The sequence below is a fragment of the Cetorhinus maximus genome, chromosome 13, assembly GCF_964194155.1.
Source record: "Cetorhinus maximus chromosome 13, sCetMax3.hap1.1, whole genome shotgun sequence".
In the NCBI taxonomy this organism is placed as follows: domain Eukaryota; kingdom Metazoa; phylum Chordata; class Chondrichthyes; order Lamniformes; family Cetorhinidae; genus Cetorhinus; species Cetorhinus maximus.
Window position 1 is genome coordinate 80,989,186 of NC_135891.1, and position 18,052 is coordinate 81,007,237.

At 49.1% G+C, this 18,052-nt stretch overlaps 1 pseudogene; it reads right to left on the minus strand.

Moving 5' to 3' along the window:
- LOC144688304 (procathepsin L-like) overlaps nt 1-18,052 on the minus strand; it is a 30,889-nt pseudogene that overhangs the window by 2,326 nt on the left and 10,511 nt on the right.

Genomic DNA, 18,052 nt, shown 5'->3' on the forward strand with positions numbered 1-18,052 from the left:
GCCCCGTTAGCCAGTGTGAGGGGCTGAAACTGGGAAAATCAAACAGTGTTGAGACAATCCCAATATCATCACAACTCTGCTGGGTGAAAACAGACAGGTATGTGTCGTCTCCAAGGAGCTCAAACATGAGTGTGTGGAGTAGATGGGGGAAGGTTTGAAGGATGCAGTGAAGAACAAGCTGAAGCTGTGTGACATTGATCCAAACAGCTGGGAAGTGCTGCAGGAGGCTGATTGGGATGACATCCAATGCAGAGGGACAATTGTGACATGAAGTACCATCAACAGTAAGAATAGTGACTGCTAGAGAACAACATCAGCACAAAAGGAATTTACACAAATATTCACTGAAGAATAGTTCCAAACCAAGTTGCTTCTTAATTCCAGCCCAATATTCAACACTTCAAACTATCAAATTGCAGCTTGAGTTGCATTCCTAAAGAGTAAACTCCTCTCTGTCCAAATGGCCATATTTACACAAAGGCTGGGCTTTCAAATAGTTTACACACCAACTTTGAGCCTTCCCACCAAACATTAATAACTGTGGGCAGAATTTTTAGCTTGGCGGGTGGACGTGCGCTCGACTCGCTCGAGAATTAAATGAAGCAGGACAAGGTTAGCTGAGTGTGCCATTTCAACGTGCAATCTTGTGACATTTCGCTAGATGGGAGTGCATTGGAGACAGGGGCGCATCCGCCATTAATTAAGTGGCCAGTTAAGGCCCTTGAGACACCAATTGTCTCCAACTTTATGAAGCTCGTGCAATTTTTAGGCCGTCATACGAGCAAAACGGGCAAGCGGGGAGGCCACAACTAGCAAAACCCCATCCACGGGTGGGATAAGGGGGGTCAGTGGCCTTGTCAAAGCGACTAGTGAGGAGTGCAGGATATCACTTGCTGCTGGTTGCTTTAGTGAACAGGACCGCTTCATTTCGCTTCAGAGCTGCATTCAGATATTTTAGAGACTTTAGTTCAGAACTCAACTGTTGTTTCCAGGCCCCCAGAGGATTCACACCATGTGGACCCTTCCAGGTATCAGACAGCCTTCACTTACGCTGGTAATGGGGATTGTGGTCTCCACTGGCGGCATCTCCTCTGAGGAGGAAGAGAGGGGCAGAAGGGAGAGGAGGCCAGGTGTTCCAATGCAGCTTCCAGGGGAGGGACCTGTGGGGGGATAGGCGCAGGCACAAGGGGCGCAGGGCCAGCAGGTAGTCCAAGGCAGAAGGGACTGCAGAAGATGCCACTATCCTGCTGCCAGGGTTTACAGGCAGCGAAGCAGCTACCTCAATATGTCTGAGGTGCAATGCCGAAGGAAGCTCCGTCTCTCGAGGGAGACAGTATCTTCTATCTGTCAGACGATTGGTCCTGAGATCAGCTCCAACTGTGTGGGAGGACACCCAATGGCAATGACGCTGAAGGTCACGATGGCCTTAAAATTCTATGTCTCCGACTCTTTCCAGGGATCAGTGGGGGATCTTTATGGAGTGCCCCAATCACCTGTCCACAGTTGTGTCAAACTGGTAACAGACGCTCTGTTCAGGTGGGTATTGACTTTCATCCATTACCATACAGACGAGGCCAGATAGATAGAGTGAGACAGAGGCTTCATAGTGAATTCTGGGTTCCTCTGTGTCCAGGGTGCCATCAACTGCACACATGTGGCCATCAAGGTGCCAGTGGGTGAGCCGGGAGCCTTAGTCAACATGAAGGGACTCCAGTAAATGAACGTGCAGATAGTGCGTGATCACAAGATGCAGATTCTACAAGTGTGTGCAAGGTATCCTGGCAGCTCCAATGATGCTTACATCCTGAGACACTCCCAGATGCTGAGGCTCTTCAGTGCTCCAGCCCGGCTGGATGGATGGCTGATGGGTGACAAGGGCTATCCCCTCAAAAGGTGGCTCATGACTCCTCTCCGCCATCCAAGAACAGAAGCTGAGCAGCGGTACAACAGGAGCCACGGTTCCACAAGGGCAGTGGTAGAGAGAACCATTGGTCTTCTTAAGATGCGTTTCCGATGCCTGGACCATTCAGGGGGCACACTCTAATACCCCCCAGATCGTGTGTCAATGATAGTGGTTGCATGCTGCGCTCTCCACAATCTGGCGCTGGAAAGGGGGGACGCAGTGGAGGAAGAAGATCTTGATGCAGCTACACAGGCAACAGATGATGAGTCAGTAGTGAGTCTGAGGACAAGCACGGTGAGGAAAATGCTGAGCGCATTGACGAGAGGGAGGCAGGGACACCCGGGACGCTTTGACCCAATGATCCTTGAGCTAGACTACAAAATAAGAACCATCACCACATGCCAGGGTTGCAGGCTCCATACTCGATCCCTGACAGGACCAGTTCCTTGGTCAACAACATAAGCTATGTGCCTTTGCAATAAAGTTTCAGGAGGCACGTGTCCATCATAACATCATGGCCTATCCTGCACCCACAGAACAAGTGAAACATATGGAGGCCAATAGCACAAAATAACATCTCATTTACTTGTGACTGTTAAACAGTGCAGGAATTAACATGAACCGGTGTTTTCCAACACACCATTAAAAAAAAAGAAAAAATGGGGGAAACAAATATCACCTGTGATAAGTCCGTGTCGTGCTTAAGGTGCTTTAAGTTTTGGCTTGTGAGTGCTATGTCTAGGTAGGTCCCCCCTCGCTGGCACTGGCATTGGAGACAGCCTGCTGACTCTGCTGTCCTGTTGGCCTTGATGATCTTGGCAGGCGTCCTCTGGTCCGTGGAACCTCTGCTGGCCCCGCCTGGGAGGGAGTGGCCAATGCCATAGCTGGAATATCCCCAGCCGCCGGATGCTTCATCAGATGCCATGGTCACTGGCAGAGGGGCTTCTACCCCTCTGAGGGGTAGAAGCCCCAAGTGAGGGGCTTCACTTTGGACCTCCCTGCTCACCATTGATGGACGGGCACCTAGCTGGGATACTGGGTGCCCAATCTATCACCCACACTAACACTGACTAGCTGAGGTCAATGCCGGTGTGAGGGCTTGCAGGTCCGAGCCCATCTCCAGGGACCCCTGATTCAGCTCCTGGAAGAGCCTCTCCATGAGAGTCACCACTCTCTCCGTGGATGAGGCAGTGCGCTCGATCATGAGGGTCAACACAGGGCTTGTGCTCCACATGGACTCGGGCACCATGGCATGCATTCCCTCATGTATCTCCGCCAGATCCTCCCGCACACCCTGCTGGACATCCAGCATCTGCTATTTCATGGACGACTCCAGAGGCCCATCATCAGCCATTGACTGAGCATTGCCCTTGTCCCCAGCAGTCCTCCGACTGCAGACACCCTAGGCACTCTCTGCCTGCACCTCAAGCGAGTGTGAAGTAGCCTCACCGATGTGCCCTCACCGATAGACTATACGGTGATGTTATGCCCACCGCGGTGCTGGTTTCTACGATGGTGCCTGCTTCTCAGAGAGGGTGCGACCAAGGTGCATGATGAGCATGGTGGTCTTCAAGGGTGGGCCTTCAGGGTCCTCATAACAAACAGCTGCTGGTGAGTCTAAAAGGGAGATGAAGGACATGTCATTAGCTTAAGTCATGAAACTGTCACTGTGCATGCCTGGCACCCTGATGAGACAGAAATTTGCATCATGGTGCCCTTGCCTTTCGATTATCAATGGGGATTCCAGGTTCCAGGCTCACATCAATATAGAGACTACACTGGAATGGAATAACCAACATTCTCATCTCAGTGCACTGCCTTCCTCTGGTACCCCAACCTCACAGCGGCCACTTGACTGAGGTGCATGGCGCCTCTCCAGCTCCAGGGCCTCCTGCTCGTATCTACTGAGGATGAGGGAAGTGTGGAGGTCTCGCCAGTCCGCGACCTCTCAGCATTGTTATGGGATGTTTTCTCCTGAAAGGGCAGAGGAGCATTGATTAGTCCGCTCTCTACCTGCAGCGCCATTGCAGCCTGGTCAATCCCACCTGAGGAACACCTCGGAGGGCTCAGCTGATTCATAACCCTGGGGCCGCAAGGCACTCAGTCCGAGCAGCCAGGGCTCACCCCCTTGGCCAACTCCTGCCTCATTGACATTTTCCACTCACACTCTAACACCTCTGAGGCCCACAGGGGGATGGGCAGCTCTTAACTGCTCTGCAAAGTGACCCATGCCAACACGGTACTCACGCCTCCTGATCGCAGCGGATCATTGAAGCGCTTCTGGCACTGCCCCCATGTGCGCCTCACCACGTCATGGCTGCTGACCCTGGATGCCAGCTCCTCCCAGGCCTCTCTGGTGAGGTGGGGGGGGGCCTCCTCCTCCCATCCCTGGGGACAAGGGTTTCTTTCCTGGCTGCCACCTCCTCCGGGAGGGTTGCCAGGCACTCATCTGAAAAACGCAGGGCTGACTGCCTCGCCGACCTGCCCTCCTGCCTGCCGTGTCTGCCCGCTACGGTTTCCATTTGCAACACTTCTGCGTCCTTCGGTGGCAGCCTTCCAGGGGCTGCTGAGGCCATATTTGAATCAGCCGCCGGGTCACCATTGGGCCCAGTGGACATCATGCCTCTACACCCACCTGCCCCTTTGCGCATATCCCCAGCCTGCGTATCACGCTGCACGGGCCTTAATTGGCCAGCCCGCGTAAAATGGCGGAGCGCTGCCGATAGTAGGCGGCAGTCGGCTTCCGACCGCCCCTGCTGATCCCACATGCCAAGGGGAATATTCTGCCCTGTGTATGGGTCACACCCTAAACTTAAACTGTTTTTTATTTTAAAATGCAGCTTACATTTGAGTAACTGACGAGCCAGGAGGAGCGTACGGGAGAGTCAGATGGACCAAGACAATCTCTTCTGGTCTTATTTTTTCAGTCCCGTACATCATTGTGTTGCCATAGCAACAGTTGTACTGGGTGATGTTATACGTTCCACAGAGCAGAGCATGTCAAATGATATGTTGATTCCAATGGCCATCACATTAACATTCTGGGTCACAGAATGGTGAGCAGCAACACGTATGAGCTTAAACACTCTTAACTCCTCATTCCAATAGCATGATAGCAGGAGGTGTTGAGTAGAGATTTGAGACATTTTTACAAGATTAGGGGAGGAATGAGAGGGAGAGCTAGCCCCTTCCTGAAAGATGTTATTCTCTCACCCTGTCTCGCGCTGGTTATACGGTGACATTGCTGGAAACCTGGGAGCAGATTCTCAGGGAAGAATTGATCCAAAGTAGGATGTCAGCTTCCATTCTATTTGGACTGGGCTCCACTATCTAATACCCTGAATGCTGTAAACACATTGTACCTGGTGAATTTGAAAACATATTTAAAAGAGATTTACCCGTGCATTATATGGATAATCTGCAGCGGAGCTGATGCCGTTATTATTGACGACAAAATCAAAGGCATGTGACATCCATCCACCTTGACATCCTCTGTTTCTATACGTGCTACAATCAACCAGCATCTGTTCACTCAGAGGAATCAGTTTTTTAGTTGCGTGAAACCACTGTCCTTCGATAGCACCAACCGCACTGAAAGCCCAGCAAGAACCACATTGCCCCTGGTAATTACAGAAATACAATCACATTAAAAACATTCTGACATAAAAATAAAACCTTCTTTCCATCTCTTGTCAGAAGGAATACAGATGGACGATGTTAGTTCATCTTCTTTATGAGGTTTCTAGAAAACACATGGTGTCAGTGAGTGTCTGAGTGGCAGGGTTGACAGGGTATCGCTTAAACTTTTGCTTTTTAGTTCTGAGGCAGGATAGACTGCAGAATAATTTAATAAGAAATGTTAGGGATAGAGTCAGGGGCACAGTTTATGAGCACGCTGCTTGTGACCCAGGCTTAAATCCACGCACGTAGGAAGTGTTTACAGCTGCTTCAGTTTGAGCTCAGGGTTTCTGAGCTTGAGGAGCAGCTCAAGTCACTGTGGAGCATCAGGATGAGAGTTTCCTGGTTCCCACGTTCCAGGAGGTGGTCACTCCACGGCAAGAAAAGTTCAGGGTGGTAGATGGGTGGCCATCTGGAAGAGTAGGAAGAGGCAGGTGGTGCATGAATCTCTGGGGTGACACTCTCAAATGGCTACACAGCATTGGAGATGGCTGGGAGTCACAACACCTTGAAAGAGTGCAGTCCAATAGCATCAAAGGGAATGGGACTCCACAGGGGAGAACAGTATTGAGTGGGAATGTAGTCATTATAGGAGATTCCATAGTTAGGTGTTTCTGTAACTGTCATCGGGAGTCCTGCATGGTGTGTTGTCTTGCTGATGTCAGAGTAAAGGACATGAAGAACACTCTGCAGGGTGAAGGGAGTGAGCCATAAGTTGTGGTACATGTTGATATCAATGATGTTGAGAGGGCAGGTATTATGATCCTATGGAAAGATTTTAAGGAACTAGGGAGAAAGATAAAAAATAGGAGCTCTAGAGGATGACTGCTCGAGAGCAGTAATCTCTGGATTACTCTTCCCACTAGCGTGTATAAAAATAGGAAGATAGGGAGGATCAATGTGTGGCTTGAGGTGCGGAAAGAGAGGACTTCAGGGTTTTTGGGGCATTGGGACCAGTTCTGGTACAGGAGGTACCTGTTCAAAAAGGACAGGTCACACCCCAACTGGACAGGGACCAATATCCTCACAAGGAGGTTCACTGGTGTAGGTTGGGAGGCTTTCAACTAAATTGACAGTGGGTTGGGCACCAGCAAAGTAGAAAAGTGGAATAAGGTGCAAACAGTGAGAGTATTGGATAGTACTAAAGAAGGAAGTAGTGCCACATTACATAGCAGTAGACTAAGCACCATTACAAAGAATGCAAAGACGGGTTTAGAATGCATATATGTAAACACACAAAGTGTGGTGAATAAGATTGGTGAGTTACAAGTGCAAAGAGCCAAGTGGGAATATGATGTCACAGCAATAATGGAAGCATGGTTAAAAATGGTGAGGATGGGCTGCTAATATTCGATGATACAAAGTGTTCAGAAAAGATAGGGAAGGAAAGGGGAAGGTAGGGTGGCAGTGCTTAAGGAAGACATTATAGTGTGGCAAAGCGAGAATGTCCTTGAGGGAACCAGGGCAGAATCTATTGGTTAGAGATGAGAAGAGAAAAGGGTATGATCACGCGACTGGTGGAATTCTATAAGTTTCCAAATAGTGAGAGGGAGATAGAGGAGCAAATCTGCAGGGAAATCCCAGAGAAGTGCAAGAACTACAGAGTTATGATATTGGGGGACTTTACTCAGCCAAATATCAATTGGGATGGTGTTAGAGTAAAGTGAAAAGAGGAAGAGGAATTTCTGAAACGTTTTCAGGAGAACCTCCTTCACCAGAATGTTCTTGGTCCATCTAGGGAGGAGGCACAACCAGATCTGGTGCTGGGGAATGAGGTGGGCCAAGTGGAGGAGGAGGAATAGAGCCAAAAACTGACAGGAAATCTATAAGAGAACAATGGGTGAACATAATTATATTATCAAAACATTGAGCAATTTTTAAATAACAGAATGGTTGGAAGTTTAGGTGGCGTGCGTGGAAAATATGGTGTAACCTGCTTCACGACGGTGTGAAGCGATCGTCGGCGGGCTGCGTTTCCTGCCATCAGTCAGCGGGGAGCTAACTGTAATACATTAGCATATAATTAAAAGGCCATCCTGCCAGGCTCTTGGAACCCTGTTGTATCGTCCGTCCACATCGATGGGAAAGCACACCGACGTGTTTCACAACAGCACACAGGCGACGTGTACTTGGTGGCCTTCACTTTGGGGGAACGGAGGTGAGTGACCAGCAGCATTCACCACAGCTCACCCATTGTTTACAGGCCTCAGGGTCGCCGGGGGTGGGGAGGGGAAACTGATACCTGGCACCGCAGGTGACTGCTGAGGGGTGGGGGTTGTTTGGGGGAAAGTTCTGGCCAGCCTCGGAGGCGACCATTGATGGTGGGGTGGGGGTCAAGTGCTGCCCTAGCGCTGTATCCCACACACAGGCAATCGAGGTGGGCGGCAGGGCAAGCAAGCGAAGTGGCCACGCATTAGGGACACCTATATAAACTGACCATGCCTCTGCAACAGAGACAGACCAGGCGCAGACACTGTGATATAATTCGGGTCGGGCTCCTAGCCTGCCCGTCCATGCAAGCAACATGGAGGCACCAAAGGGCCACCAAGCAATCTATACCTTACCCCCCACATCCCGGTACAGACTTTGAGTCCACCACCACTTTATTGGATCCCGAAGCAGTTGGACTGCACACATTGTACAATTTCTTTGTCAATGCTGGCCATGTAGCAGTCACTGCTGGAGGTGCTCACAGCCCCTTGCAATCTTAGCAAACTGGTTTGGACCAGTGTCCCCCATGTCACAGGTTGACAGGGCAGCCATGCAGCCCACTCATCTCTGGCCATCCGAGGGGTGACCAGCACTCTCTGGGAAGCATTAAGAGGCAGTCACACAGGGCCAGGAAAGGTGTTAAGTACACCCATGATAACCATGTCTCTCTCTCTTTCATGATGCAGGAGGACTACGTCAGGATTATGGATCCTGGTGACCTAGCTGTATGCCTGATGGCCTACAGAGAGTGTAGAAGACTGAGGAGAGAGTGACTGAGGCTCCTGGCCATGCAAAGGCAGGAGCAGCAACCTCATGAAGAAGGGGCAGCAGGGGTTCCTGCACACTCTGCCCAGGAGCGACAGCGAGCCGTGGCTGGTCGGTGCCTAGCGACACCCAGGGTCTATAGACGCCGTCTGCCATTCCTGCAGATGACTGAGAACCAGTGTCGCTGACAACTGCACATGTCTAGGGATCCTGGCGGCTCACATCTTCCACTTGCTGCAGGACTTGGCGCCAAGAGGACATGAAGGATATCCACTGGCAGTGGCTGTGAAAGTGACCGTGGCGCTCTATTTCTATGCCAGTGGCTCCTTTCAGGGCTTCACAGGTGACCTCTGTGGGATTTCACAATCTGCCACCCACAAATATATCCATGAGGTCACGGATACCATCTTCTCCATGGCACACAACTTTGTGCATTTCGCCCAGGACCGGGTCAGCCAGGATGCAAGAGCCATTGGATTCGCCCTGATCTCGGGATTCCCACAGGTGCAGGGTGCGATTGACTGCACTCATGTGGCGCTCAGGTCTCTATCGCTGCACTCAGTGAACTTCATCAACCGCAAGGGCTTCCACTCACTGAACGTGCAGCTGGTATGCGACCACCAGAAACACAGCCTGCAGGTATGCGCATGGTTTCCAGGGAGTGTGCATGACGCCTACATCCTGAGTCGCTTGCAGATCTCTGCAGTTTCCCAGGGTCCACAGAGGCTGCAGGGTTGGCTCCTTGGGGACAGGGTCTACCTGCAGAGGCCGTGGCTGATGCGGCGGCCTCAGACTGCAGCAGAGCGACGCTATAATGAGGCTCATGCAGCAGCTCGTAACTTGGCGGAACAGACCATCGGGATGCTGAAGATGTGGTTCTGGTACCTGGACCGGTCTGGTGGAGCCCTGCAATACAGTCCACAGAGGGTGTCACACAACGTCATCGTCTGCTGCGCCCTTTACAACCTGGCGCTGCAACTGGTTGAGGTGCTGGCTGAGGAGGAGATGGAGGAGCTGCATGCCCCCTCCGATGAGGAGGATGCCGACAGGGATGAGGGTGAAGGGGTCCTTGGTGGTGACGATGACGGGCATGAGGCCCTTGCACTGGCTAGACGAGGCAGGCACACTCGGGAGGCCCTCATAGCTGCCAGATTTGTGGAGGATGATGACGACATGCAGTGAGGTCCCCATTGATCCTCACATCACAGTTGTGAATGTTTGACTCCAACCTGGCCTAGCGCAGCGCCAATACCCTCTGTGAGAATGCTCCTGTCATGGAAATGCAGTGGAGGCCCTAATAGTCACTCAATCGCAGGAGGGTGATGACAACATGCAATGAGGACACTCCATAGATCTTCACATCGCTTCTGAGAATGTCTGACCCCTGTTTGGCTGAGGGCAGCTTGCTTGCACTCCATGATCAGGGCCATCTCAGAGACGCAGCCATGAAACTTTAGACACATCTGATGCTGTGTCTGCCTTCAGCACCTCAGCCCTTCAGCATCACTGGTCACAGATGCTGGTGTGATGGGGGCCAGCCCCACCTTAAAGGTGCTGAGAGCACACAGAGAGTATGAGAGAACTCTGTGGTGCCTGCCCACTACATCCTGGCAGCAATGGCCAGCATTGTTGAGGTGCAGGCATCAGTAAAGTTTCCAGGGAGTGTGAGGCTGGACCATCACTGTGGACTGAAGAGCACAGAGCACAGGGAAGAGGCCCTGGACTGAGACACCTGCCTTTTATCTTGTGCAGAAAGGTTTTACATCTGAGTGACAAGAAAACTGCTCATCAGAACAAGGAGCCACAGGCAGGGTGACATTCTTGGGAGTTTATTGACAATAGTGAACAGCATGTACAAGTCATCAACACCCGTGCCCAGGCTGTGCAGCTATTTTTACCTAACTCTCCTAACCTTGCCACTACGTCTTGGTGCTTCCCGGACATCCACAGTGGAGGTGGAGGCAGCCTGCTGACTATGAGGCCCTGCCTGTGATGACTTTGGTGGGCGCCCTCTGGAGTGCCAAGACTTGGAGGGCCCCAGCCTGCTTTCAGGGTTCTGCTGTGTGGCAGTGGCCACCCTCCTTGGCCTGTGAAGCTGGATCTGCGGAGGTCACAGGAAGATGGGATTTGGATGGGCCGGACACTCCCAGAGTCACCCAGGTGGATGGCTCCCAAGTGTGCACCTGCTGATCCTCCTCCCTATGGGTGCCCAAGGGCCCCTGGCTAACTTCGTGAGTTGAAGGGGTGGCTGGAGCGAGATCCAGCTGCCCAGCACTGCTCTTGTGTACACACTGTTGGAGGCCAACTATGGCATCAGGGATGGGGTTAAGCCCGCGCAGCAGTGCAGGAGTGACATCCTGAATCAAGGTCACGATGGCAACCGCCATCTTGCCAATGTTGACCTCAATGTGTTGCAATGCTGGCGCTATCACCTCAGCCTGAAGACGAACGGACTCCTCCATCATGCCTTGCAATCTGAGAAGTGCAGCGGACATCCCTTCCTGATATTCCCGAGCTTGCCTTTGCAGCTCCAGCAACTGTGACATGACCGAGTCCAGAGGCTCGTCATCTGACTCGGACTCAGCAATGTTTTGGCCTCCAGCAACCCTCCGAGTGCCGGGGACCTGGCAATTCCCTGCCTCCGCCTGTTGTGGATCAGAAAGTGCGATGTGCTCACCAGATTGTGGTCCTGAGGCTACTCTAAAGCTAGGTCCCACCGAGGTGTGTGTCTCTGCGCTGGTGGAGGGTGTGGGTGAGTGCTGTCACGGGACTTCAGGGAGGGTGCCTTCAGATTCCTCTTCAGAGGTTTCTTCAGGGCTTGATTGGAGGCCGTGGGTCATGGACTCTGTCGGCTGTTTGGTAGATGTGCCTGTGAAAGCAAGGGGAGATAATTAATGCATGGCAGTGGCTTGTGAAAGAGGACACATCATTCACAGCATGGTTATCTGATGGATGTTGCACTGCTGGATCCTCACTTGGTAGAGCAGCACCGACCTCACCGTCAGCACAGGACCGGTCCCGGTCATTGCCGGCCAGCTGGATGGCTCTGTTTCCGAATTCTGTCAGAATTTTGAATTCCGGCATCCCTCCACCTGTCTGCAACATTTCCCTCCTGTTGTGAGCCAGTTTGTCCTGCATGGATAGAGATGGGGAAAGTGTATCGGGAAGCTTGCTAGACTAGATGATAAGTATGCCTGGCCTGTGTGGGTGATGAGTGGTCCCATGGATGGGATGAGGACAATGACGGTGTGTGTGAGAGAGTGAATGGTGATGTCCCCTGAACTGGCAGTGAGTGAGGGCCCTGTGGATGTATGATGGTTTTGTGAGTGTGTGAGTTGGGAGTGATGAGAAGAGAGACTTACCCTGGCTGAATGGAGGAGATCATTCAACCTTTTGCGGCACTGGGTGGCTGTCCACCTCTGCAGAGCGTTTGCGCTGACCGCCGCTGCCACTGCCTCCCAAGCCGGGTTGGTTATTTTGCTGCCAATCCTGCGGCCAGAGTGGGTGTAGAGCACATCCCAGCGGGTCTCCGTGGCATCCAGCAGTCGCTTGAGGGACCCGTCATTGAAGTTGGAGGCTGCAGTCTTTTTTCCTTTGCTGGCCATGTCTCCCAGGCAGCGGTGGTGAGCTGGGGGCGATAAGCGCTTTGCTAGTGGCTGCCTTTTAAAGATGGCGGCCAGTGTGATGCCACAGTGGGGTGATGGCAGGCGGGCGAATGAAAGCCCACTCACCATGGAAACGGTGTGTTTCGCTGGAGTGAATAAATAATGACGTGGGCCTGAGGCGATACGGCCCGCTATTTTCGCCAGCAGACAGGACTCCATTTTACCAGCCTGCTACCGCGCTTAGTGCAGTTCTGGGAAAATACCGCCCAATGACTTAAAAAAAAGTAAAATGGAGTTTGGTTATTTTTCTATCAGCAAAAATTTCCTGAATCTGTGTGAAAGTTGTGTGTGATGTAAGCTGCGTGAATGATAATATCTGGCTTTGTCTAACTTTAACTGCAAAGAATTTAGTCCTCCCACACATAGCTGGCTTTACTTAATTAAGCAACAACTTTTGCATTGCTGAGCATAAACATTCATCAGGCATTATTTAATTTTTGAATTCTTAATTTGAGTGGGTATTTCCCTATGGTGACAGAAAAAAATCATCGATTGACGAATGCATGTTATGCAATTAACCCCTTGTGCTTTCAAGCACAGCTACAATGGACAATTGCAGTTTTTTGGCTTTTGGTATTCAAGCATGGAGGCGTGTCGATGGGGCTGGATTACTGAGAGCAGTTCTTTGGCATGAAAGTGACTTCATTGAGTTAAGGAACAATCATCGCTGGGAAATCATGTGAAGAATTTAATCTGTCGTCCTCAGATATTAGCAGGTATCAAACGTCAGAAAATGGTGACAATTTGTACTTAAATGTTTGCCTCCCAAAGGCTTGGCTTCAATCCATTCAGGATTATTTCTTATCTTCTGAGACAGAGTGCCCTTGGGGGTTGGGGTGGAGATATGAAAGTTTCCTCCAAAAGTAGTTGGAAGCTTTTATCTCAACTAAAATGATCAAACCCGGGCATCACCTGCTTCTGAAATTGAAACTGACATGGTAAATGACATGAACTGTTGTTCAAGTGCTTCAGAAGGGAAAGGTTACTGGGAGTTTAAGGGAATAATCTTTTTTAAAAAAACAGTGGAATCTAGGTGACTTCTGGCCCATGTTGTGTATTAAAGAGCAAACTTTCATCGGTAAAACAAAATTAAACATTGACCAGTCCTGTCATTCTGACAATACCGCTCTCTGGATTTGGGACCATTTTGAAATGATAGCGAGGACTCAAGTACAACAGAGGGAGGTACTTTGGAAAATAAAAGACCTCAGAAGAAGTTATGAAAAATATACAAAAGTGTGTTGATAATTTGGACTAATTTGGGAATGCTTAGACTATGTTTTATGGTTTAATGATAAAGCATTGGACATCAAAGTTTCCCGAGGGATTAGAAATGAGATGAAATGGTAATTAATGGTAGAATTAAATGACAGGAAGTGGCTGAGGATATAACACAGAAACAGCAAAATTACATCATCAAATGGGCTCTAAGTTAATTGCCTTACGTGATGATGAATGATTTTCAGAGCCTGGGCCAAATAGGTTAGAAAAAGATATGTGATTTCACCGAATAATTGAGGTAAAAGACCAGCCATAATCTTATTGAACAGTGGAGCAGACTTGAAGGGCTGAATGGCCTACTCCTGCTTCTGTTTCTTATGTTTTTATGACATATATATAAAGCAATGTAATGCTGTCATTAAAATGGAGGCACCTACCCTTGACAGTCATACATGATGGGAGACAATTTAGTGACGTGAGTCAACACCCATGGGCTAGAATAATATTAATGTGTTTTGTCATAACCCAATTAATTATCCTGATGATTCTAATTGGTACAATGTGTTGGTTTGAATGACTTAAATAAAACACTATCATAGAAAAGCCAGAACTTGGAATTGGCTGCTTTGATTAAAAGATGAGGGGACAGGAGCTAGTTCCTCTGAACTATACAATATATGTTTAAATTGGATGGTGTTTACCATATAAAATATATACCCCATTCACTTTTGGTTAGACATCTGAATAATTAAACAGTGCAGGCTTATAAATATAGGCCAGGATTTTAACCTTGTTGGGCGGGCACGGCGGGCGGGCCCCGACATCGATTTCATACTGGCTGGCCAATTAACGTCTAAGCCAGCGTGAATCACGCACTGCAGCGCTGCCTGGGTGGGGGCAGGAGGAGGGCGAGCACGGAAGCTCGTGCATGCGCGCAGGCATGCACAGTGAAAGCTCCCTGAGGCACAGAGCTGCCTTGGGGAGCTGAAGATTTTTAACAATAAAAATAAAGAATTAAACAAAAAAGGAAAACATGTCCCCTCAGTGACTCTGTCACATGAGCAGGGACATGTTAAAAATGAGTTTTAAAAGTTTTTATTTTTTGTAATCGCTGGTCGAAACCTCATCCCGCCTGTGGATGAGGTTTCGCAAAAAATGCGAAGGCCGCATGACCTATGCCCCAACGATTGGACGGGCAGCAAAGAATTGGATTTACTTAATTGATTAAGGGCCTCAATAGGCTGCTTAATTGTTGGTGGGCGCGCTGCTGCCTCTTGGGCACGCCCGCCAACCGGAATATCACGAGATTGGGCGACGATGTTGGGATGCTTGCCTGACATCATCGAGCACTATTTTACTCTCGTTTGGGTTGGGTGCGCACCTGCCCAATGAGTGAAAAATTCAGCCCATATAATGGCTAGGAATCAAAGGATAGCAGCGAAGGCTTATGAAACTTATCCAGTATAGAGAAGCACAGGCTGAACGAGGCAATGCTGAGAGCTTCAGGGATTGACGCTTTCCAGCATCTTTCAGGCTGGTGACATTGAGCAGCTGGCCCGACTCCATGACCATTGCAGGGGCTCTGAAATCACTGCCCCCTAAATGGAGCAGCCAACATCGCAGGCTCACAACCCGCACCCTTATCACACGCCCTACAGAACAGCAGGCCACAGCAATGGGGGCAGGAATCCAGGCATTGGGCCCCACCTGCTCCTTTTCCCCTCATCCAATGTGGGTTTGCCCCATTTCGGGGAAGGAAAACTCGGCCCATGTTGTGTAGAATTCTCAAAGTGTGAAAAAGCTGAATATTGTATCCAAATGTGTTATGGAGCCATAAGCTAAAGGGTGGGCTGGAAATGTGAACTTATAGGAATACGTAAATGGGATATAGACAAAGATACATTTCCAGGCTTTCTATTGAATATTGTTAACCTATTCTTGAAGATTGTTTAAACTGTGTGCTGATTGAGTAGTCCTTGTAGAATGGCAAGTAATGAGACACTGCACCGGATTTTCCTGGCTCCGATCGAGACCAAACAGAGGAGAGTCAGGTAAAAAAAGCTGACCACAACTCTGTACAGCCGCAGGTCCTGCCTCTTGTTTCTGTTATCCCTGACTTTCCCAAGGGAATGGGGGACCACAGGCCTGACACAGTATTAGGCTAATTAACAACGTTCTGGGCATTTTAAAAGCCCAACCCTCAAAACATTTCAAATTTTCTAAGAGAGGGTTGGAGTTTAGTAGCTGACTGAATCAGTCCAGTCGCATTGAGGTGTGGACCATGCCTGGGCCAACTCATGGAGGCAGGAAGAGTTTAGTAAGAGGTTTTAATAAGTAAAAATGCTTTTTATAATTTAAAGGGCTTAACCCTTTGAAGTTAAAGTTGTAGAAGCCCATCACAGGTCAGGGGAGGAGCCAGCATTAGGAACGTTGCCAGTTCAGGAGATTGTCACCTTCCTGGTATCGACTGGCATCGCACGGACATCAGAGCAGTGGGCACAGCTGATGGGACTCCCCTTGAGCTCAAAGCTGGCTGCAGCTGGAAATGGGTGCTGCACCCTCAGAAATTAAAGCCATTGGAGATGAGAAGCAGCAATCTGCACAGGGAGGGCAGAGTAACAGGCATCACGAGGACAGAGGAAAGGGATGAGGGGCACAAAGGAGAAATATCTACAGCCAGAGGTGGAGAGACTTGTAGAATACTGAGGACTTGTGCTGAAGGAGACTCAGACTATCTAGGCTGACATCAGTCACAGACATCAGTGCCATTGTCAACTGTGGACCTCTTTGACATCTCACAGGAGGCTTCACATCTGAACATCATCCAGGTGACAGATGTCCTCTTTATGGATGCTGAACAACACATCGGAATCACAACTGATGGGCATTGTGGCCTCAGGGGGCACTGGGACCAATGTCTGATGCAGTCATGGGGTGTCCTGCAATGCCCCTTGCAAGGGTCTTGGTTTTTGTGCAGTTTGCTATGCTCTCCATAACATGGCCCTCCAGAGAGATGTGGTTCCTAAGGAGAGTGAGGTCCTGGCAGGAAATGGCTCATCAAGGAAGGGGCATGAGGTAAGAGGGGAGGAGGAATTGGGAGTTGAGGAAGAATATGTTGAACAGAGAGGTGCCCCTACTGCATGACGAGGTAGCCGCCTCCTGTCAAACTCTGGGAAGAGGTCCTCACTCCTCTCCCTCCTGGGTGCCAGTCCTCCTGCTCCTCTGTGATACCTCATGTCCCTGCGCTGCAGTAGCGTTTTTGGCATGAGCTCTCTCTCTCAGGACAAGCAGCAGTCTCAGTGATGACTGCCTTGGGCATCTGGAACCCAGCCCATTTCCTGTCCCAATAGCTTTAAATGGACAGGAAAACAGTTTCAATTAAAGGCTCCAACCCAGGAAAATCCAAAACTCAGTCAGTTTTCCATTGAAGGCGGTTTTCTGACACAAAAACAGACCTGGTTCCTGTTTCCTGCCTCCAAGAGGAATGATCAGGCCCATTGACTCCCATTCTTATCAAAATGCTCTGCTTTCTTGTGGAATATGAAACTTGTCAGTGTTGAGTTTTGCCAGGTTGGATCCGAACGTTTTATTTAACATGTTATAATTTTGTACTTGTATGCTTGAGTTTTAAAATCTATTCTAACGTCTTAATAAAACTTTTATACTTTGCAATATCACATTTAATAGCCTCTTTGTGCAAAAAGAATGAACTTAAGATAGACAACTCATATCATGATTCCATGCCTGACCATTATCAATGCACATAAGCAACTGCAATGAGCAAGCAGGAAAAGCTTGGGGATTTGTTTAAAATTTATTACGGTAGTAATTTGTAGACATGTGTATGTGTTTAAATGTGTTGTTAAATTAATAAATGTTTAATTTAATTTATATTAAAAAACCTCATGAGGCTTGGTGGGCTTTATTCCTGAATTTCAGGCAAATAGGATCTAAAACCGAAGTGAAACCATTCTACAAGCCTATCAGATTTTTTCAGGACCTCACACTTAATAATGACTAGATGGATTCCTTCTGGAGCAACATATCCTTTTGCACACCAGTCGACAGTTACACCTCTCAGACCGTCATCATTTTCTTCGTCTTCATCAAATTCATCATCATCTACATCTTCATCAAGTTCATCTTCTTTATTAACTTCGTCTCAGTTGAGTTATCAGATTCGACTGGGAAGAATCCATTCATGAGTTCATTGAACTCTTTAGTGGTCTAGGAAGTCAAATACATGGACATTTGTTAATGAAGTGATTGAATTTTAATGGAGAACGTGCAGGAGGTGGGTAGATAACCTCACAGGGCTACATTCTCATCCATTCACTGAGTTTAGCAAAAAGAGAGATCAAAGTATCAAGCAGTGATGACACTCCATACTCATGTCTAATATTTGATTAAAATGAAGAACTGCAGGAAAATCCATTTCTTCACACTCCAATATAAAGGTGGGTGGAAAGCCTGAAGGTGACACAGTATCTCTCTGGTTTATGGTACAACAAACAAAATGGTAGCCGTGATTATACATGTGCCTCAGTTTGTGTGAAATGATTTGATAACCTTCTGGTAATTAAAATCTTACAGAGCACTTTCACCAGTG